The following is a 23,887-nucleotide window of genomic DNA, read 5'->3' on the forward strand; positions in this document are numbered from 1 at the left end:
CTGCTGAAGTCAGTCTTTGTAAGAAATCAGTGAAGGTTTTTTTGGGACCCTGTATAACTTAATAAATGACTCGGCTTTTTTTTCTACTTCTCCAATTCTGTTCCAAGCATTCAAGAATACTGTGCAGTATCAAGCCAGGGTGTGGTCATGATATAGAGACTGTCTTTGTATATAAGTATAATCACCCTCTCTAAGAAGTTGGTCTTGGGAGATTTCCATACCTCTGGCCCTACTTCGTTGTTCAATGGTCTTAGCCTCATCTTTCTACCAGGTACTCCATTGTTATTGAGGACCAGGTTCCAAGACTGCTGTAACCAAGACTCTCCAGTCTTGAGGGATAATTCTATTACACATTGGCCACGAGTTTAATATCTGCTTCACAAAAGGTGAATGCATGCCATATGAGACTATTACTTCCTTGATTCTCCTTAAATCTAATATTTCCACAGGAGTCCAATCAGCTCCTATACAGCTTTGAGGATATCTATCACTTGGCAGTTCCTGTAAGGTTACTGAATAAATTAAGGTTGGGTGTTTAAAAATCTTAGGCTGTTTCTCTCTAACCTTATAATGCAATGTTGAGATTGGGTCTCCTTTAAATTCCTCTGTCTGGGTCTGAATATCTCTATGATCTGTTTTAATAAGCTTTTCTAAAACTTTTATCTTGGCACTCATATTAACTTTTTAAATGATAAAACAGATAATATTTATAATTGACAGTATATAAACCCCATCTAAATTAATTATCCCCTTATTTAATTGCTCCATTTGCAAACTGTCCATCGTATACAGAGACCTTACTCCCTCCATTGTAATAGTGTTTCCTATTTTTTAATGTGGGAAAAAGACGCTTCTCTTTTAATTAATTCCTCCCTTTAAGAAATCCCAGTTGTCTCACCAAATCTGCCAACCATGACAATGAAGATGTGAGGCTAACTGTTTCTGCATAGAACAGTAGAAGCCTGAGCAGGTTTTCAAGGCAGCTACCTAGTTTGGCAACAGCCCAAGGAGGGGGTTCAGGGAAAGTCCACAAGCCACCAGGGAAGAAGAAGCCAAATAGTCAGTGGTCTGCGTGGGAGAACGTGCAAAAGCAGCTACCTCCTGTGGTTTTGGGAAGCCCAAAAGCCTATGGAGTTTGCTGCAGATGGGCTGCAACAGAAAAATCCCAACTTGCTCAGAGGCTTGAGGAAAAGAAAGGAAAACTTTAGCTGGTGATGTAATGACTCCGGCCATGTGCAGCTCTGGTCTGTGCTGATGGCTGCAAAGTCGCAGGCAAGCAGCTTTTTTGTGAATTTGTGCCCCAAAAGTTGGGCGCCAGATGTAGCATGAAAATCCTAATTGGTCTTAATTATAAAAACCTGGAGCCAGATATCGCAGTAAATGCTGAAAGATCGGAGAGACAAAGGAGCAAGCCACAGCCACCTCTTACCTCACACCAAATCCTTAGTCTGAAAGGGGACCAAGCTCCTGTCACTGTCCGCCATCTATTCCTCTCTCAGACCAGCCACATCACTTCCTGTTTTCTCCTCCCTAGTGCTGGAATTAAAGGTGTGTGCCTCCCAAGTACTGGGATCAAAGGCACGAGATCACAAGTGCTAGGATTTAAGATGTGTGCCACCACTGCCTGACCTCTATGGTTAACTAGTAGCTAGATAAAACACTCTGATCTCCAGGCAAGCTTTAACTGTTAGAGCACAAAGAAAATATCACCACAGGTGTGGCCTTATTGGAAGAAGTGTGTCATTGGAGTGGACCTTGAGGTTTCGAAAGCCCATGCCACCCCTCCCCCCTCAGCCTGTGGATCAGGACGTAGCTCTCAGATACTGCTCCAGCACCCTGGGTGCTCCATGCCACCCCTCCCCCCTCAGCCTGTGGATCAGGACGTAGCTCTCAGATACTGCTCCAGCACCCTGGGTGCTGCCATGCTCCCCACCATGATGACAATGGGCTAAATCTTTGAAACTGTAAGCAAGTCCCAATTAAATGCTTTCTTTTATAAGAATTTCCTTGGTCATGGTGTCTTTTCCTAGCAATAGAACCCTAATTAGGACAGTAGGTTTCCACATGACCCCATATTTCCTCCCTTATCCCCCACCCTCTTCCTCTCCATTTAATCCTCCCATTCTGATCTCCCCCATTTCTCTCTATATATCCTATTTCTCCTTCCTTGAGAAATCCTCTCCCCACTAGTTCCTTACTCTATACCTAACTTTTGTGATTATCCAAACAGCATGTTTATCAAAGGCTTAAAGGCTAACACCCACATATAAGAGAGTATATACTGTATTTGTCTTTTGGGGTCTGGGTCTCCTCACTCAGGATGATTTTTTTTTTTATCTCCATCCCTTTACATACAAATTTCATGATTTCATTTTATAAACTCTGTTTAATTCTGTACCCCATTTTTAGTTGGGTTACTTGTTTTCTTGATGTTCCTTTTTTTTTTTTTAGTTCTTCATATATTATAGATATTAGCCCTCTACAGAATGCGTAATTGGTAGACCAAGGCTAGCCTTGAGTTCAGATTCACTTGCCTCTTCCTCCTGAGTGCTGGGATTAAAGACATGTGCCACCACCAGGCTACAAGCTCTTCAGTTTCATAAGGAGCCATTTAATGATTGTTGTTCTTAGTGCCTATTCTGTCTTTTTCCCAGTGTGTATTTCATTTATCAAAAATCAGGTATCCATTGTTCTGTCTGGGTCTTTTATTAAGTTCCACTGATCCAAGCATCTGTTTTTATACCAATACCATGCTTATTTTATTAGCATAGCTCTATAATAAAATCTGAGATCAGGGATGGTAAAACTTCCAGCAGTTCTTTTATTTTTCAGGATTGTTTTAACAGGATTTTTTTGTGTGTGTGTTTTCATATGAAGCTGAACATTGTACTTTCAATTTCTATGTAGAATTTTGCGGGGGGGGGATTGCACTGAATCTGTATGTTGCTTTTGGTAAGATGGCTGTTTTTACTCTGTTAATCCTACCAATCCATGAGCATGGGAGATCTTTCCCTCTTCTCATATGTTCTTCAATGTCTTAAGTTTTGGTTTGGTTTGGTTTTGGTTTTTCAAGACAGAATTTCTCTGTGTAGCTTTGGATCTTGTTCTGGAACTCATGCTGTAGACCAGGCTGGCCTCAAACTCATAGATATGCCTGCCTCTGCCTCCCCAGTGCTGGGATTAAAAGTGTGTGCTGTCTTAAGATCTTTCTCATACAAGTCTTTCACTTGCTTGGTTAGAGTTACTCCAAGGTGTTTTGTGTTTTTTGAGGCTATTGTGAAAGGTGTTGTTTCCTTGATTTTCTTCTTAGTCTATTTGTCATTTGTATATAGGAAGACTATTAATTTTGGTGTGTTAATATTCTGCTACTTTGCTGAAAGTGTCTATTCACTGTATAAGTTTCCTTGTGGAGTTTTTAGGATCATTTTATGTATACAACCATATCATATACAAATAAAGATACTTTGACTTCTTTCTTTCCAACTTGTATCCCTTGACCTCCTTTAGTTGTCTTATTGCTCTAGCTAAGACTACAAGTACTATATTGAATTGGTATATGGAGAGTGGGCAACCTTGTCTTGGTCCTGATTTTAGTGGAAATGCTTTGAGTTTCTCTGCATTTTGGTTGATGTTGGCTGTGAGCTTGTTGTAAATTACCTGTGTTATGTTGAGGTATGTTCCTTGTGTCCCTAGTCTCTCCAGGACTTTTATCATGAAGGGGTATTGATTTTGTCAAATTTTTTTTCTGCATCTAATGAGATGATCACGTGGTTTTTATCTTTCAGTGTGTTTATACGGTGGATTACATTTATGGATCAATGTATGGTAAGCCATCCCGGCATCTCTGAGATGAATCCTACTTGATCATGGTGGATGATCTTTTTGATGCGTTTGGATTATTTTGCCAATACTTTATTGATAATTTTTGCATCTGTGTTCATAAAGGAATTTGGTCTGTGATTTTCTCTCTTTGATGGATCTGTGTGTGGTTTAAGTATCAGAGGAATTGTGGCCTCACAAAAAGAACTGGTCAATGTTCCTTCTCTTTCTCTTCTGGAGAATAATTTGAGGAGTATTAGTGTTAATTCTTCTTTGAAAGTCTGGTAGAATTCTATGCTGAACCTATCTGGCCATAGGCATTTTTTTGGTTGAGAGAGTTTTAATTACTGCTTCTATTTCTCTAGCAGTTATAGGTCTGTTTCAATTGCTTATCTGATCTTGATTTAACTTTGGTAGGTGATATTTATCAAGTAATTTATCCATTTCTTTCAGTCTTTCCAATTTAATGGAGTACAGATTTTTAAAGAATGTCTTTATAATTCTCTGGAATTCCTCGGTGTCTGTAGTTATGTCCCTCTTTTTCTGTCAAATTTTATTAATTTGTATCTTCTCTCTGTGTCTTTTATTTAATTTGGCTGAGGATTTATCAATTTTATTGATTTTCTCCAAGAACCAACTCTTTGTTTAATTTAATTCTTTTTCTTTCTTTTCTTTTTTCTTTTTGTTTTTTGTTTTTTGAGACAAGGTTTCTTTTTGTAGCCCTGGCTGTCCTGGAACTAACTCTGTAGACAAGGTTGGCCTTGAACTCAGAGAGATCCTCCTGCCTCTGCTACCTGAGTGCTGGAATTAAAGGCATGTACTAACACCATCCAGCCCAATTTTTTTTATGTAGTCACTTAGTTCTATTGGCCTCTTAGAATCACCTTCATTGTGTCACATAGGTTTGGGTATATTGTGTTTTCATTTTCATTCAATTCTAAAAAGTTTTTAAGTTTCTTTTTTTCATTTTTTTTGTTTATTTATAATTTTTTTCCATTTTACATACCAACCACAATTCCCCCTCCCATCCCTCCTCCCACTCCCCCTACCTCCCCATGACCCACCCTGAAGCACTCCTCCAAAAGGGTTAAGTTCCTTCTTAATTTCTGTCTTGAACCAGCTTTCATTCCATAGTGAGTTATTCAGTTCCCACAAGTTTGTATACCTTCTGTTGTTTCTGTTATTGATACTCATCTTTAAACCATGATGGGTAGATAGGATGCAGTGTTGTTTCAATTTTCTTGTATGTGTTGAGACTTGCTTTGTGTCAAAGAATATGGTCAACTTTGGAGAAAGTTCCATTAGCTACTGAGAAGGTGTATTCTTTTGTGTGGGTGGGAGATGTTCTGTAAATATCTGCTGGGTCCATTGATTTATGATGTTATTTAACTCCAGCATATCTTTCTTTAGCTTTTGTCTGAATGACCTCTCTATTGTCAAGAGTAGGGTATTAAAATCACCCACTATCACTGTGTGAGGATCAACATGTGATGTAAGCTATAGTAGTATTTCTTTTATGAACTTGGGTACCTTTGTGTTTGGTGCATACATATTTAGAGCTACAACATTCTCTTGGTTGATTTTTTTCCTCTAGTGAGTATGTAGGGTCCTTCCCTATCTCTTTTGATAAGTTTGGGTTTAAAACCTATCTTGTCAGATATTAACATGGCTGCATCTGCTTATGTGAGGGTGATGTCTGTCCTTGCTGGTGAGGTGTGTGTCATAGGGTTTTTATTGCTGTCAAGAGACACTATGACCATGGCAACTCTATAAAGGAAAACATTTAACTGGGCCTGGCTTACAGTTCAGAGTTTTAGTCCATTATTGCCATGGTGGGGAGCATGGCAGCGTGCGGGCAGACATGGTGCTGGAGAGATAACTGAGAGTTCTATATCTGGATCCGCAGGCAGCAGGAAGAGAGAGAGACACTGGGCCTGGCTTGAGCATCTGAAACCTCAAAGCCCACCCCCAGTGACACACTTCCTCTAACAAAGCCATGTCTACCCCAACAAGGCCACACCTCCTAATAGTGCCACTCCCTATGAGCCTATGGGGGCCACTCTCATTCAAACCACCACAGTGTTTCTTGGATATAGCAGAAAGATATAGCCTGTTTTTGTAATCCAATTTGTTAATCTGTGTCTTTTTATTGGGGGAATTAAGACAGTTGATGTTGAGAGTTATCAATGAACAGTGGCTTTTTTTTATAGGTATTGATAACTTGTCTTTGTTGGGTGAGTGTTCCATTGCTTGGTTTCTGTTGCCCTCTCTGGATCTTAGGAAAGTGTGTTGGCTGTGGTTGCCTGATAGGGAGTCTCTGCCAGGTGTGGCCACTGGGTATCCCAAGTAGAACGTGTTTCTGGGTACTAGGGTTGACAAGAAGGAATGGGAATGGGGTAGGAGGGGTGAGCTGAAGGAGTCCACAGGAAGGAGGAAAGCTGGTTCTACCCCAAGGTCCTTGGGGAGTGGAGTCAGAGACAGAGGACAGACCCCTGAAAGTGGTCCGTTTGTGGGTTGGGGGTGAACCTGGGGAATTTGCAGTGGAGAACAGAAAGGAAAGTGAAGATTGCTTATCTGATTCCCAGGCCAGTATGGCCAATGGCTTCCCAGGTAGAGTCTTTAGCCCGATGCCAATCTTTTTTTTTTGTAGGGAGTTTAGATTGACATAAATCTTTCTACATTTGCTTTGTGTGACCTAGACTAGAAGAAAGTCTGGGGACGTGTTACCTTTTATTAGTAGACAAAATCCGTGCACAATAATTACAAGACAGAAAGAAGAATCCAGGCCATGTCACCAGCTGCTCCACTGTTCCCACTGAGGGTGCAGCTATCTGCTGCTGTCACCGCTGCCTCCTCATTTCCAAGGGAGCCGTGGAAGCTCACCAAGCTATGCTTCTTCCATGGTTTGCTACAAGCTCCTCCACAGTCCAAGAGAGAGAGTGCTTCTCCCCACCCAGCCATTTTATATTGGGATTCAGATCACACACTCTCTAATACAAACTTTGCTCTTGGGCCAAGCTGCTCCCTACTATTGGCTATTGGACTGAATGGTAGAATTCCCACAACATTTCCCCCTTTTTGTTTAATTAAGAAGGAAGGTTCCAATCCTGACATAATAAAACTATATACAATAAAAACTATGATCAAGTATTGTCCAGAGGAAGGAAAAGGTAACCTAAGCAAAAATGAAACTATATATAACAGGAACAATTATCAAGTAAGAAACACATTCTAGATGTCCAGACCATAGGTAGTAGGCAAATATATAGATTACTCTCTAATAGTTGTCCTCTCCTGAAGAATCTATGTTTTGTGCCTAATATGTCTCTAGCTAAGATTTGGGATGACTGTAACTATGTAGTATTCAATCCCATCAAAGACCTGAGAAGGAAATAATATTACCACAGTAAGCAGGAAGTGTAAGCAAGCAACTTCCACAAAATGTAAGAAATAACAGAAACAGCTGGCTGCCTGGATAGTCACCAAAAGTTCCTCTGCAACATCAGGGCATCCATCTTTGGCTTATAGGCCTAGAATCTCTGACAGACCCTTTTCAGAAGCAGGAAATTTTGAAGGACTGTCCAACTCTGTCTTGGCAAAGTTTGACAGTAGCTTTTCTTTGTGTCCTGCTTGTCCAGATTGGACAGGATGTCTACTGTCAGCAGTCAAGGCAAGGGCAGTTTCTTACCCTATAGGCCAGTTTGTGCCACAAAGAAAGCGAACTCCACATGGAGTGTCTTCAGTGCCCATCACCCTCTTTAGAGGATGCCACCAGGAACAGATACATCTCATGTCAAGTAAATTTTAAGCTACTAAAAACATTTTAAATGCCATATTCTGTATGTCTTTGAAGTGTTTGAAGATTACCTATGTATGTGGAACATATCTCGTCACACCTAGAAAACCTAACTATGACTATAAGTTTGACAAATATGGGTGACTATTAGCCTGTAATTTTTTTATTATTCTATCTAGCTTTAAGGACTAAAACTTCATATTATAAAAATAAACAAGCTGTATAGGTAATGCCTTAAGCAAAACAGAAATGGATGTCCAGTATAAGGTCAATAACCTCAACATTGTGACAATATACAAAAATATCTTACCCAGAAGTAAAAATGTATATACAATATGACAAAAGTAACCTTAACTTATATCAGTATACAAAAATACCTTTTTTTGAGACAGTGTTTCTCTATGTAACAGTCCTGGCTGTCCTGGAATTTGCTTTGTAGACCAGGCTAGGCTTGAACTCATAGAGATTCATCTGCCTCTGCCTCCCAAGTGCTGGGATTAAAGGTATGCACCACCACTGCCCAGTAAAAAAATATCTTAAACAGAAGTAGAAATATATATATATGGTATAACAAAAATAACTTTACATTTGTGTCAATATACAAAAATGTCTTAAACAGAAATAGGAACATGTATACAATAAAAATAATTTTGAGCCAGGTGGTGGTGGTGCACGCCTTTAATCCCAGCACTTGGGAGGCAGAGCCAGATGGATCTCTGTAAGTTCGAGGCCAGCCTGGGCTACCAAGTGAGTTCCAGAAAAGATGCAAAGCTACACAGAGAAACCCTGTCTCGAAAAACCAATAATAATAATAATAATAATAATAATTTTGAATTTGTATCAATATAAAAATATCTTAAGCAGAAATAGAAATATATACAGTATAACAAAAATAACTTTGAATTTGTATCAATATACAAAAGTACATACCAATATAAATTATTAAAAACTGATAGTTTCTTTTTTAGTTAAAAGTAGATTTAATAATCTACCTTTTTATCCTATCATATCTATCCCCCATTTTCTATTTCAAATGAGATCTCCGAGTCTAATCTCTTTTGTTCTGCCCTATAGCAACTTATAACCAACCCCTCTACCTGACAACAATTATCCATACCCCTGAGAAAGACCAGAAACCATCCATCCCACCTATTGGGAAAGTGGGCATCACATTCTTAGAATTACTTCCTGCTGTCTGGGGGGTGATGGTATCTCTATGGGACTTTGTAAAAACTGAAACAATGGTTAAGTCTTGGGAGAACTAGCTGCAACATTTGTAGCCAGGCTCTGAGGAATAGGTAAAGCTTATCTGAAGTTCTGGCCGGAGAGGTACAAGAGGGTGGACCATCTCAGCTAGCCACCTTGGAATTGTCCCGAGCAATTTGTAGCCAATCTTTGGGTGGTGTTTATTGGGCTTAATGGCATTATTATGATCCAGGTGGAATCATTGTTGTGTGGCCCTATCATCTTTTGGAGACTTCAGAGATCATTGTTAGGAAAGTTTATTGTTACTGTGTAAAACTTAAACATCATTGATACCAAAATAGAAAGTTTAAATTTTAAGATAGTACTAGACTTAGAGAAAAGAGTCAAAACAAAACTAAGGGGTAAGAGATTTGTGACAATAGTCCCTAAATTTTGGTTTTCTTCTGTCCCATACCAGGTGGTTCTTCTGATATGAGACAGAGATTCTAAAATTTTTTTTAACAACATGCTTGTGTTTAGAGAAAGAGACAGCCACACTCCCAACTCCAGATCCAGCTTTAATTGAACCTTAGGCCAGATTATTCCTTTTCTTGGTATTTTTTTCTGAACAGTTCTCTGCTGTGGGATGATTTGTATGTCCTGTGGGAGCCCTTCTTGGGTTCCTTGTGGCGTTACCCAGCAGGTCCGCATAGAGGATGATTAGGACCATGGGCCTGAGTGCAGGTGTTTGAGATGGTCTGCACTTGGCTGTGCTGGGGGATGGTCTGTATGTCAAGTTGCTCTGATTGGTCAATAAATAAAACCTGATCGGCCGTGGCTAGGCAGGAAAGATAGGCGGGACTAACAGAGAGGAGAAATAAAAGGACAGAAAGGCAGAAGGAGAGACGCTGCAGCCGCCGCCATGACCAGAGAGGCTGCACCGCCATGACCAGAGACACTGCAGCCGCCGCCATGATCAGCAGCATGTGAAGACGCCGATAAGCCACCAGCCATGTGGCGAGGTATAGATTTGTAGAAATGGATTACTTTAAGATATAGATTTATGGAAATGAATTAATTTAAGATATAAGCACAGTTAATAAGAAGCCTGCCACGGCCATACAGTTTGAAAGCAATATAAGTCTCTGTGTTTACTTGGTTGGGTCTGAGCGGCTGTGGGACTGGCGGGTGACAGAGATTTGTCCTGACTGTGGGCAAGGCAGGAAAACTCAAGCAACAGTTCTCCTTTCTTCTTTAAATTTCTATCTATCCAAAGGTCCTTGATGTCTTCAGGATGGATATTTTTATTTTCATATAAAGAAAAAAAACAAAAACAAAAACAAAACCCTACCCTGACCCTAATTTGGTGAGTTTTATCCTTCTGACATGTTGACTCACCATATTGGTTGATGAACTATCACTTCTCCTAATCAAGAGGTCTCTCCTGATTGAATTGAACTTTATTAATTTTGATGGTACCCATAGATTTTCTTCTCCTTTGAAAACAAAAGTAAAACCTCTTCCCCAACATAACACATATCCTGGTTTTCATTCTGAGGTCTACACATCTTTAAAGTATACAGGCTAATTTAATTCAGTAATTTTTCTCTACTGTCCAATGTCTCTCCACAGCTGTCATTTCTTTCTCATTAGCATTTAGAAAATGCTAGTATTATTGATCCTGCAATAGGGGCTTCTACGTGTGCTTTATGAAGTCATAAGTGAACCATTTAAAGTTAATAAGAGATTATATAATCTGTCTCTGGGGGTTTTTTATTACCCCTTTGTTTGTTTAATATATATATATATATATATATATATATATATATAATTTTTTATTTTACAATACTATTCAGTTCTATGTGGTGGTATTCTATTTGTACTGAAATGTGATTTTGAACTCATGCAGGCCCCCATAGCAAATCCAGTTCAAACCTTTCCTGCGGACATAGAGGAAATCCCTGCTCTGAGCGATTAAATAACCAAATGCCTATTAGAATAAATCATGCTGGTCAGGAATAAAAAATTCAGGAGAAAACATAAAGAAAAATTTTTGGCAAACTTCTATTAATGAACAAAGACCAAAATTAACGATAAAAATAAATGGTGTTTTGTTGTCTGGTCTGGTAGACACAGGTGCAGACGTTACCATAATTGCACCAGAATTTTGACATCCAACTTGGCCTCTTCAGGAGGTAAACGTTCAACTGTTAGGAATTGGGACATTATCTCAAGTGAAACAGAGTGCAAGATGGCTCGAATGTATAGGTCCAGAAGGACAGAGAGGAAAATTAAAACCATATGTGACTAACATAACTATGAACGTGTGGGGTCGAGACTTGTTACAACAATGGAATACTCAGATTAACATCCCTCCAATCTCAGAAACAAATCATAAACTAGCACATGTTTCTGAGAGAAATATTAGAAGATATTGTTCTAATGAGTGGTCACCAGCCATCCATATTATACAAGAACAGGGCACAACAACTGATGATCTTCCAAAGACACCAACAGCTCTACCTTTAAAATGGTTAACAGACAAGCCTGTATGGGTCCAGCAATAGCCTTTAACAACAGAGAAACTCCAGGCTTTAGAAGAGCTGGTAGAAGAACAGTTAAATGCTCAGCATATTGAAGAATCAACCAGCCCTTGGAATTCTCCTGTATTTGTTATTAAAAAGAAATCTGGTCAATGGAGAATGGTAACAGACCTTAGAGCAATTAACAAATGGGCTCTCTACAATCTGGGATGCCTTTGCCTACTCTGTTACCAAAAGGATGGCCTCTCATAGTTATTGATTTAAAAGACTGTTTCTTTTCAATACCCTTACGAGAAAAAGACAGAGAAAGATTTGCTTTTACAGTGCCTACTTATAATAATTCTCAACCAGTTAAAAGATTTCAATGGAGGGTCCTCCCACAGGGAATGTTGAATAACCCAACTCTGTGCCAATATTTTGTACAACAGCCATTGGAAGTGATACATAAAAAATTCCCTAAATCTATAATTTATTATTATATGGATGATATTTTACTAGCTGACTCAAATGCAGATACTTTAGAAAGAATGTTTGAAGAAGTAAAGAAAATTTTGCCTTGCTGGGGATTACAAATTGCTCCTAAAAAGATACAAAGAGGAGATTCTATTAATTATTTAGGATATAAAATAGAGCTACAAAAAATTAGACCCCAAAAGGTGCAAATTAGAAGAGATAGACTACAGACTCTTAATGACTTTCAAAGATTATTTGGAGATATTTCTCATCTACGAACTATTGTTGGGGTCTGGCAACTGATGAAGTCTTAATTTTCCTTTTAGAAAACTTTTTCATATGTCTTTAATGTTTTATTCTGTTTGTGTGGTTAAAAAAAAACCCACCCATTCTAAGATATCATAGTCTCTCTGCATTAAAATTCCTGTAGGGGAATGCGTAGAGAATAAAATAACCAGAATGCAATCAAGCACCAGATCCAAACAATCCACATGTGCATGTCTTTCCACCAAAGTCAATTCTCTTTCAGCTTCATCTGATAACTCTTTTGTACTATTTAAATCCTTGTCACCTTTCAGGGTTTGAAACAAATTACTTAGTTCTTGAGTTGTTACTCCAATAGTGGGCTATAGATAGGTAATGTCTCCCAGCAATTTTTGAAAGTTATTAAGAGTCCACAATTGATCTCTCCTGATTGTACCTTTGGGGTTGAATTTTTTGTAAACCTATTTTATATCCTAAGTAATTAAGAGAATCTCCTCTTTGTATTTTTTTAGGAGAATTTTGTAATCCCCAGTAAGGCAAAAAATTTTCTTTACTTCTGCAAACATTTTTCTAAAGTATCTACATTTGAATCAGCTAATAAGATGTCATCCATATAATGGTAAATTATAGATTGAGTTAACTGTACATGAATTATTTCTAATCTCTGTCATACAAAATGTTGTCCAGGGTGGGGCTGTTTAACATCCCTTGTGGGAGAATCTTCCATTAATATCTCAAAACAGGCTGAGAATTATAAGTAGGCACTGTGAAGGCAAAATTTTCCCTGTCCTTTTCTTGTAGAGGTATAGTGAAAAAATAGACTTTCAAATCAATAACTATAATAGACCATCCTTTAGGTAACAGTGAAGGCAGGGGAATTTGAGGCTGTAGAGAGCCTGTTGGCTGAATTACTTTTTTTTAATGGCTCTCAAATCTGTCATCATTCTACATTTTCTAGATTCCTTTTTAATAACAAATACAAGAGAATTCCAAGGACTGTTCAATTCTTCAATATGTTGAGCATTCAGCTGCTTCTGTACCAACTGTTCTATATCCTGTAATTTTTCTGATGTCAAAGGCCATTGTTCCACCCAGACATGTTTGTCAGTTAACCATTTCAAAGGTAGGGCTGTTGGTACCTCTGAAAGATCAAGAGCTGTTGTGCCTTGCTTTTGTACAACCTCAATGCTTGGTGACTGTTTTTTATAAACCTTTTAATACTTTTTCCAGAAACAAATGTTAATTTATGGTTTGTTTCTAAGGTTGGAAAAATGCTAATCTGGGTATTCCATTGCTGTAACAAATTACAACCTCATAAATTCATTGCTATATACGCCACAAATGGCTTTGATTTTCCTTTCTGTCCTTTTGGCTCTATACAGTCAACCCATTTCATGCTTTGTTTTACTTGAGATGTGGTTCCAATCCCCCAAAGCAGAACATTTACGTCCTGAAGAGGCCAATATGAATGCCATAATTCCGGTGCAATTATAGTTACATCTGCTCCCATGTCTAAAAGACCTTCAATTACAATGTCATTTATTCATACCCTTAGCTTTGGTCTTTGATCATTTATAGAAGTCTGCCAAATTATTCATTTTATGCTTTCTCCTAAAACTTATCTTTTAAAGCTATTGTGTCATCCAGCAAAGTATGTTTTTTTACCATAGGCATTAAGTCCTTTAATTGCTCTGGGGAGGAGTTTCCCTCAGGGTGACAGGGAATGACACCACCTCTGTCACACCACATTCCCATACTACCATTTTTATCCCATTTTCCCAATCCTCACTGTAGTAGCCAGGGTTCTCTAGGGGAACTGAACATATATAATTAATCTCTTTCTATATCTAGAAAGAGGATTTATTAGAATGACTCATAGGCTGTAATCCAGCTAATAATACAACAATGACTGCCTATTTAAAAAAAAGGTCCAAGAATCCAATAGTTGTTCAGTCCACAAGGGTCTTCAGTATGTGCCAGAATCTGGAAGAACTAGGCTCCAATGCCAATGAAGGAATGGACTTGCTAGTGAGAAGAGCAAACAGGCAAAAAGAGAGCAAGCTTTCTTCTTCCATGTCCTTATATAGGTTTTCAGAAGAAGATGTGGCCCAGATTAGAAGTAGGTCTTCTTACCTTAAATATCCTGATTAGAGGTGGATCTTCCCATTTCAAATTAAGCAAAAATCCCTCACAGGTGTGCACCTCTGTTTTTGGGTCTTAGTTAATTCCAGATATGTCATAATACAGCAGATGGCAACTAATATTCGAGAGGTCAACCGACCAGATGAGTAATTGTTGCACGAATCCTAAATGGTCTTATAATAAAAACCCAGAGCCAGATGTTGGGGTAAATGCTGAAAGATCAGAGAGACAAACCATAGCTACATCCAACCTCGCCAACTCCTCCAGAAATCCTCAGACTGAATGCCTCTGAGTCCTCAGCCAAAAGGCTCTTCAGTTCCTGTCTCCTCACACCTTACATGCCTCTCTCCACCCAGACATTTCATTTCTTATCACAACCTTTCTAGTGCTGGGATTAATGGTGTGTGTGCTTCTCAAATATTGGAGTTAAAAGTATGTGCCACCACTGCCTAGCTCTGTTTCTCTCCTAGACTGGATGAATCTCATGTAGCCCAGTTTGGCCTTGAACTCACAGAGATCCAGATGGATCTCTCTGCCTCTCGAGTATTAGGATTAAAGATGTGTGCCACCACTGCCTGACCTCTATGTTTAACTCTATGGCTGGCTCTGTCCTCTGATCTTCAGGCAAGCTTTATTTCTTGGGTTACAAATTTCACCACAAATAATTCTCTGATGGAGGAACATCTTTCAAGCAAGGCTTGGGTTTTTATATTTTCCTCTGCCTTACTATGGATCAGAGACGTTCTAGGATCATGTATAGCTACACCTACAAGATGTTTAGACTAGTTCTCAATGTAGATGCTTTTCAATCTCAATTTAGTTATTCTTTGCTACATTTTCCCGCCAATATAAAAATGGCTAATTACTTCATCCATTTATTACAAAAGTTTTGTTCAAATTAACTCTCTATGAAATTTTCTTATTAATTTGGATACCATTAGAGGATTAACTATTATACTTTTAGTCATTTCTTTCAGTCATCTTCAGACTTATAATTATCCATATTATATGATGCCCATAGGGGGATTTACATGCTTTTTTATTAAATGAAAAAGGGTGAGATGTCATGGGCCATGGCATAATACAGCAGATGGCAATTTATATTCAGGTGTTAACCCACCAGATGAATAATTATCTGATGGAGGAAACTCATTCAAGCAAGACCTATAAGAACACAGACACTGAATACTGTTTGCTTCTGTCTGTAATTTCACATATGCAAAAACAGCTATTGGAATTTCCCCACTACCTGTACTGTAATATGTCTATCTCATGATTACATCTCAATCTTATGGACATTTATATCTGTGGATTGTCAGGAAGATGACTCCTCCATAAGATATATAATTTTGATGAATAAAAATAATGTTTCATAGGTAGGCCTATTGTTACACACAAGGTCTATGAGTCATATCTGAAAGCTATTTTATATCACGACTCAGGTTGACATAAGAAAATGGTTGCATCCCCCAACTCTAAGACAACTGTATACCTTCAGCTGATTTAGTGCTTCAAAGTAACTTCAGATTAAGAACAAGTGCCTTGCTAATGGGTTTTAAGATAAACATTCCCTATCTTGGTTCACAAGGACATACTGAGCTATGTTCCTAAATACAAAAAAAAAAAAAAAAAAAAAAAGCCAATTATTGCTAGCTGGCAATTGATTTAGTCCTTGCACCCATTTCTGACCTCAATTTGTGAAAATGTATTTTGACTAGTCAAGGCTACAGAAAATAATTTGACTCTGTAGCCCCTAATGAGGGCTGTAGGTGTTCTTAGACAATCAGACATTACACACACAGGCTAGAAAAATATATTTCAAGATTTAAAAACCTTTTATTGTCACTATGCCTTAGAGAATGTCATAATGAGCTCATATTAAAAAGTTTAGGGTTAATCTGAGTTTCAACCAAAGCATTTATAACACAATTCTCTTTCTGTAAATACTTTGAGAAAGCCCAGCATTTCTGTTAATCACAAAAATGTTAGTCTAAAATGCTTATTACATTCAGAAATATAGGATATATATACATATATATACAAATTCCTTATTTTTCTTAGACCCCCTCAATAGTCTAACTTTATAACTTTTTAACCCTTTATAAGATTATTTCTTTAGCTAGATAACATAATGACTGATTCTTTATTTGCAGCTGCAGCTGCATTTTACAGCCAATTAAGAAGTTGAGATTTATTACATATGTATTTTCAGAATGGCTCTGTTTCTTATAATTTACTGAAATGTGACCTTAAATGTAACTTCTAGATTCAGCATGAAATATTCTATTGGATATATATATATATATATATATATATATATATATATATATATATACTGTTAAGAACAAAGAAAAGCTGGAACCAAGAAGAGAAAATATAGAGGAGATTCAGCAGCATGAGAAAATCGAGACGCCATCAGAATGTGTGTGTTCCTTTCCTGAAACCTTCAGATAGAAAAAGTACCTAAAGCCCCACTGCTCTACTGCATTCTCTTTACAGCCTTGCAGCAGCCTGAGAAGCTGGTCTTTAGGCTGCAATGCAGTTATAATCAAGCTGATATCCAAGAATCACCATCACACTCACCATCTGATTCTTTTCTTGGGTTGCAATGCTTGGGATCCCAGGAGGGGCTCTTTGGTACAGATCAAATGTGTACTCTCTTCTATTACATGCTGCATCTCAGCTAAAGGACATATCAAGATAATACTTCCAAATCATCTCCATATCTGTTTTTCAGCCACATCAGAAGCTAAACTGAAGAATAGCTCCTGCATGCCTACTTCCCATTGTAATTCTTCTATTACACAAGCAGACAAATTATCACCCACAGCTGGGACCACACAACTGCCAACAACGCTTATCCTGTGTGTTACTTTCAGGAACTACACTATATTTTGTAGTTCACTGTCTGTTTCCAGGGAGTCCCTATATTCTCACATGGCAGACCACATTCAGCAAGGAGGTAAGTCAATCCACACCATATAGAGGAAGACAGCCACACCTCGATTTCCCTCGTGGATGTTCCACATGATTTTCCATCTGGTCTGCCAGCTCAACTTCAGTTGTATGTCTTATCACTGATAACAAGGGCCATTCAACTTGCCCCCACATCTTAGAGACGCACCATCCCATAGTACATGGGTAAAGATGTCTATATAAAGATTCCTCCAATGGACGCTCCACCCTTAGATGGTTTAGCCTCAGTTGCCCATCTTATCATCATATGAAGCTAGAAGGAAAATAGGATGAACGGGTAGATTTCAGAGGTGTTTTAGGCCATGGAGACTATTGTGTTATACTACAACAATGAATATACCATGAACCTAAAACTGCTTTTAAAGTATAGTTTATCTTTAAAATGTGAAAAATTACAATGTTGGGGGAATTGAACAACAACAACTTTTGAGTAATTGAAGGAATAAATCTGTAAAGCATTACAACATATAGAACACCTAGAAATACTGTCAACCATAGTGGCAGACTGACATTTATAGAACATTGTAAACCAACAAAACAGCATATATACTGCTTCTATATACATGAAATATTCACTAAAATGTAGTACATTAACAGCTATAGAAAATTTAATAGCTATTAGAAGATTTCATGCAAATCAACAGAATTGAACTAGAAACCAATATTATAAGAGTATTTTTCAAAGGGTGTGCATTTGGGTGGGTGGGAAGGTGGGGAGGATCTGGGAGGAGTTAGGGGAGGAAAAACTGTAATCAGAATACATGGAAAAAAATCTATTTTCAATTAAAAGGGTGGGTACTTTTAAAAACCCCCAGATATTTGGAAATAAAAAAGCATATTTATTAATAAAAAATCTAGAAATTTAGAAAATTTCCACTTAAAAAGAGTAAATAAGACAGAAAATTAGGATATATAATAAGGAAATTAAAATTCCAGAGTCATAACTAGTTAAGAGGCAGCTAAATATATGCTTAGAGGGATCTTTACAGTATCAATTGTGTTAGAAAGAAGAGGACTGGGGTGTGTAGCTCAGAGACTGCAGTAGTTACTTGCTGCAAGCCACAAAAAATATATGAAGCAGGAATTCAGCTGATTATGACAAAGCTGTACCTGGAGGAATTAAGAACTCTTCCAGAGGATGAGGCCAAGGCTCAAGGAGTCTTGGTGATATTGGCTTTTGATTATCAGCTGTTTCCTGCTATGAATTTCTCCTGCACTATTGTAGCTTTTCCATCATTTATTGGGCACCATTTCCTCTCTACTAATGAGATATTTAGATAACCTTCTGTGCTGACAGCTGTACACAGCCAAAACCCCAGTTCAAGCCTCCCTGTAATTATCGTCATTAGCAGCATCCAGCCAGGATCATCCCTGGATGGACAAAAGTATCTTATCAGAGATACCTCTGTACTCTCTAAGAACAGACTTCAGCATCTAGACTATCTGTTTGAGAAGGCCTAACAGATGTGCCAATTAAGCTTAACTTTCTCCCTTTCCAAAGTCTTATCTATAGTTTTAGAACTACCTTTAACCATTAACTCAGAATTAAAGGGTTTCTACTTACAGGTATATCAAGCTGCCTCAGGCTGCCCAACCACCTGCCAGAAAACTGCAGTAGCCCAGATAGCTTGGAAAATAAGGGGCCAAAGGAAAATAAGGCAGTATTATATTTACTCATCTCTGATAGAGTCCTAACACTTTAACTACTTCTAAGAATACAGTGGAGCACATAAATCCGCCCCCCTGCTCAGATATTAACTGAATTTAGCCCTCAGTTGATTCTGTTCCCCATTAGTTACTTCCCCTTTGGGTTGCAGATGATGGCTGGCAATTATTGCTCCTTTGTGTGGATCTTATTGCCCCTCCTTTGGACCCTGAAGGACCCAGAGCATTTCTATTGCATGGATATGTAAATGTAAACCTCAGAGACTTGAAGGGATCATTACTAAGGAACTAGAAGAATAAGGTGGAAGATGAGGAAGAGCCAGATGGGGAAGGACTAGATAGATAAGAATGAGATAAAGAAGACCAAGATGGGGCAGAACCAAGACGAAGGAATTAAGATAGCTCTTAGAGGGAACAGCAGCAGAAAGATGCAGGGCGAATCAGGCCAGAAAGGAGCTGAATAGGAGAGCAAAATAGAAGGTATGTATAGAGAGAACTGACTCAAATGAATAAAGTGAATGGATTAAAGAGCTTTGTGTACACAGATTTATTAGCAAATCCCTCAGATTAATCCACCACTGGTAGCATCTCTTCTGAAACTCTGGGTGAAGGCTATTGAGAGGCTGGACCCCCATAGCTTTTGATAGTTACTTTTCTGTTGCTGTGACAAAAGACCATGACCAAAAGCTACTTATGGAAGAAAGAGTTTATTTGGGGCTAAGATTCCAGAGAGAGTCCATTATGGCAGTGGGGCCCAGCAGCAGGAGCAGAAAGCTGAGAGAGCACATCTTTAAATCAAACAGGAAGCAAAGAGAGTGAATAACCCTCCCCCTCCACCACCACCCCAGTGATGACAAACTTCCTCCAGCTAGGCTACACTTCCCCATAACCTCCACAAAAAGCACCACCTACTAGGGGCTATGTGTTCAAATATATGAGCCTATGGGGGACATTTCTCTTTCCTACTACCACATAGGTAAAGCACTTGTCCAGCATATATAAGGTGTTAGATCTGATTCTTAGCACCAAAGGAGAGGGTGGAAAGCAAAAGAAGAAATATTTTAAATCAATGGTCTATTCTGCCTTCAAAACTTTGATAAAAGCAAAGTAAATGCAAATCCAGCAAAAGCAAGGACTTCACAATGTAAACAACGCCAATGATACCAAAGAAATCAAAATGAAGTAAAACCCAAAAGCTTTGTAGCAGTATTCCAGTGCTGGGAACTGACCTGCAGTATATCAGACAAGCACTCTAACAATGTGCTATATCCTTATCCCTCTATGGATAACCAATAAACCTCATGTTGTACAGATCAAGAAAAAAATAATGCTACTATCAGAAAGAAAGAAGGAAGTATCTCCATAAATCCTAAAGAAAATGAAAAGGCAATAGAATAATATTACAAACTCACTTTCTATAAATTCCACAGGCTAAATGGATCTACTCTTTGCAAGATACACCCTACCAAAGCCTCTCATATAATGGGTCTTTTTTATATTGCTAGCTCTCTAATAATGACATAGAGAATTTTTAGTAATTATGAAAGATTGGCCTTAGCTTAGGCTTGTTCCAAACTAGCTCTTAAAACTTAAATTAACCTGTTCATATTAATCTACATTTTGCTACATCTGGCTGGCAAGACTCCCACACCTCCAATTCTTTCCCAGAGTTCCCATCTCTTCCAGGAAGTCCTGCCTATGCTCTCCTGCCTAGCTATTGGCTGTTTGGTTCTTTATTAAACCAATAGAAGATGCCTTAGGTAGGTGAGATTTAACAGAGGTACACATTCACACAGTGTACAAAAAGATTATCCCACTGGGGGCAGTGGCGCACGCCTTTAATCCCAGCACTCTGGAGGCAGAGCCAGGTGAATCTCTATGAATTCAAGACCAGCCTGGTCTACAGAGTGAGATCCAAGACAGGCACCAAAACTACACAGAGAAATTCTGTCTCGAAAAACAAAACAAAACAAAAAAGATTATTCTAACATCTCCCTCTTCTGGTTCAATAAAAGGCTCTTTCTCTAACATCAATAAACTATATACAATAAGAACAATTATCAGGTAAGAGTTGCATTCACAATGTCTAATCCATTTGTATTTGGCAATTTTGGAGAAAGTACTCAATTATCTTTCCTATCTTGGTGAGTCCAAGGTTTGGTACCTAAATCACTTTCTACTTTAACTTATATTAACAACCTAAAAAATCCTTTTTAGACCTTAAAACATTTTATTAAACAAATAACAAACTTTTATATTTCTCAACCTTATACACTTTACACCTCTTTTGTGAGTTTCTTTTCTGAATTTGATTATAAGGAAAACTAAAGTTATAATTACCTAGTCTTCAACCCCATCAGAGACCTTAGAAGAATAAAATATTACCTGAGTAAACAAGAAGTGCAAAGCAAGCAACTTCCAAAACTATAGAAATGACAGAAACAGTTGTCTGCCTGGACAGTCACCCAAGGTTCCTCTGCAGTATTGGAGCATCCATCTTTGGCCTTCAGGCCCAAAATATCTGACAGACTTTTCTGTGAAGCAAAAATTTTGAATGACTGGCCTACCTTTTTTTTGGCAAAGTTTGGCAGTCAATTTCCTTTGAGTCCTGATTATTCAATTTGGACAGCATACTGTCAGAAGTAGAGGCAATAACAGTTTCTTGCCCAGTGACTAGCTTCGCCATCTTTGAAACAAACTCCATATGCAGGTTCTTTGATGCCCATCATCTTCTTTGAAGTAGATTGGTGCTGCCAGGAGTAGATGTGTCTCACTGTCATGAAAAACCATGTTATTAAAACATCTTAAATGTCATATTCTGTAGATTCTGTTTGAAGATCACTTATCTACCTAAATATATCTTTGTTTAACTTTGAAAACATACCTAACTTGACCACAAGTTTGATTGTTATAGGTGACTAATTACTTACCTGCATTTCTTAATTATACTAAACAGTTTGTAATATTTCAAGCACTAGAACTTTACAATTTTAAATGAGTTGCACAGGTACAATACCTTAAACAAGAGTAGCAACATATACACAGTGGGCTATAACAAAAATAACATTAAATTTGTATCAATTCACAAAGATCCATGCCAATGAAAAGTATTTGAGATGAATAGTTGCTTTTTAGTTTAAAAGTAGATTGAATAATCTATCCTTTTATCCTATCATTCCTATAACCCCCCTTCTTTCTTTTCACCCTTTATCTCTCCCTTCCCTGCAACACTAGATAGGAGAGAAAGGATAGAGGAAGGGAAAAGAAAGAAGGAAAGGAGGAGAAAAGAAAGGAAGAAAGAAAGAAAGAAAGAAAGAAAGAAAGGAAGGAAGGAAGGAAGGAAGGAAGGAAGGAAAGGAAGGAAGGAAGGAAGGAAGGAAAGGAAGGAAGGGAAGGAAGGAAGGAAGGAAAGGAAGGAAGGAAAGGAAGGAAGGAAGAAAAGGAAGGAAGGAAGAAAAGGAAGGAAGGAAGAGAGAAAGAGTCAGAGATACAGGGGAGGAGGGAAGGAAGGAAAAAAGAAGAGGGAAATTCCTCAATCTAACTTCCTTTGTTTCATTTCCTCTCTGACATTGACCAATAACAACTTGTAACCAACTCCCCTAAATGATGACAAACATCCATAACCCACTAAACAACCAAAACCCACCCTACCTCTTGGGAATGTGGGTGTCGTGTTCTTAAAATTGCTTCCTGCTGTCTGGGGGCAATGGCATCTTTAGGGGTCCCTGAAAAAATTGGGATAATGGTCAAGTCCTGGGAGAGCTAACTGTATCATCTGTCATCCAGTCTGTGTGATGGGAAAGTGCAGGACTTATCTGAAGTCCTGGCTGGAGCAGTCAGTGAGGCTGGGTCATCTTAGCTGGCTACTCTGAAGTTGTTCTGAGCAGTTTGTGGTCCAAAGCTGATCTTTGGGTGGTGTTTGTCAGCTTAGCTGCATTACCACAAATGCAGTGGAACCAGAAGTCGCCTTCCAGGCCAAGCTCATCCGGCTTTTGTGGATTGTCTAGGGCCTACTGAGCCTTTCATGTATTCTTGCTTCTCACTGACTGAATGGTGAGGCTCTGGAACTCAAGGATGGGTAGCTTGAAAGGTCCTGGGCCCTGGAAGGTGAGTGAATGTTTCGGAGGACTGGTGGTGTCACTGCCCAGTTTAACACAGCTGTCACCTGATCACTGCTAGCTCAGACTCAATATCTGTCCGCCTCTCTTCAAAATCCTGATGGCCAACCAACCCCATTATTTTCTTCTTGAGTTTCTGTATACTGTGTGAAGATGTGTCTCTGCTTAACCTCACCTACCTAAGGTACCTTCTGATTGGTTTAATAAAGAACCAAGTGGCCAATAGCTAGGCAGGAGAGGATAGGTGGGACTTCTGGGCAGAGATAGGAACTCTGGGAAGGCATCTGGCATGAGGGATTCTCCAGGGAGACATGGAGGATGTTGGACCTATTGAGCCACATGGCAAAATGTAGATTAATATAAATGGGTTGTGTTGTGTGATATTTTGTGTTCTGAAAAATAAAGCTTGCTTGGAGTCAGAGGGCAGAGCTAGTCACTAGTTAACCATAGAGGTTTGGAGGACTATAGAAAGAGGGACAGGAAGTGGTAAGGCAGGGCTGAGACAGGATCTTGTCCCTTTTGTACTGGAGGAACAGTAAAGGAAGGAAGTGACTGTGGCTGCTCTCCTGCTTCTCTGATATTTCAGGTTTTTACCCCAATATCTGACTCCTAGTTTTTATTGATAAGATTAGTTAGATTTACACTTCATCTGGCACCCAACATGGTGTGCCATGCGTAAGTGGATGATTCTCTCCACCTGCCAGTTCCCAAATAACCACTCAGAGGTTTTATATTACTTATTTTTTTCTTCCATATTTTTTTTTTTTTTGCTTATTACCATATTTCTGAGATGGATACTGGAGAATCTGTCTCCATACTTTCAAATCCTGCTCAGCCTTAAACACCCTGTGGGAATGAGGATATTGTAGAAATGAAGAGCTCTAGTTGATCTGGGTTCCCAGTTCAGCTGGCTATGAGCTGTCCAT

Source organism: Peromyscus leucopus, chromosome 15 (assembly GCF_004664715.2).
Source record: "Peromyscus leucopus breed LL Stock chromosome 15, UCI_PerLeu_2.1, whole genome shotgun sequence".
Taxonomy (NCBI): Eukaryota; Metazoa; Chordata; class Mammalia; order Rodentia; family Cricetidae; genus Peromyscus; species Peromyscus leucopus.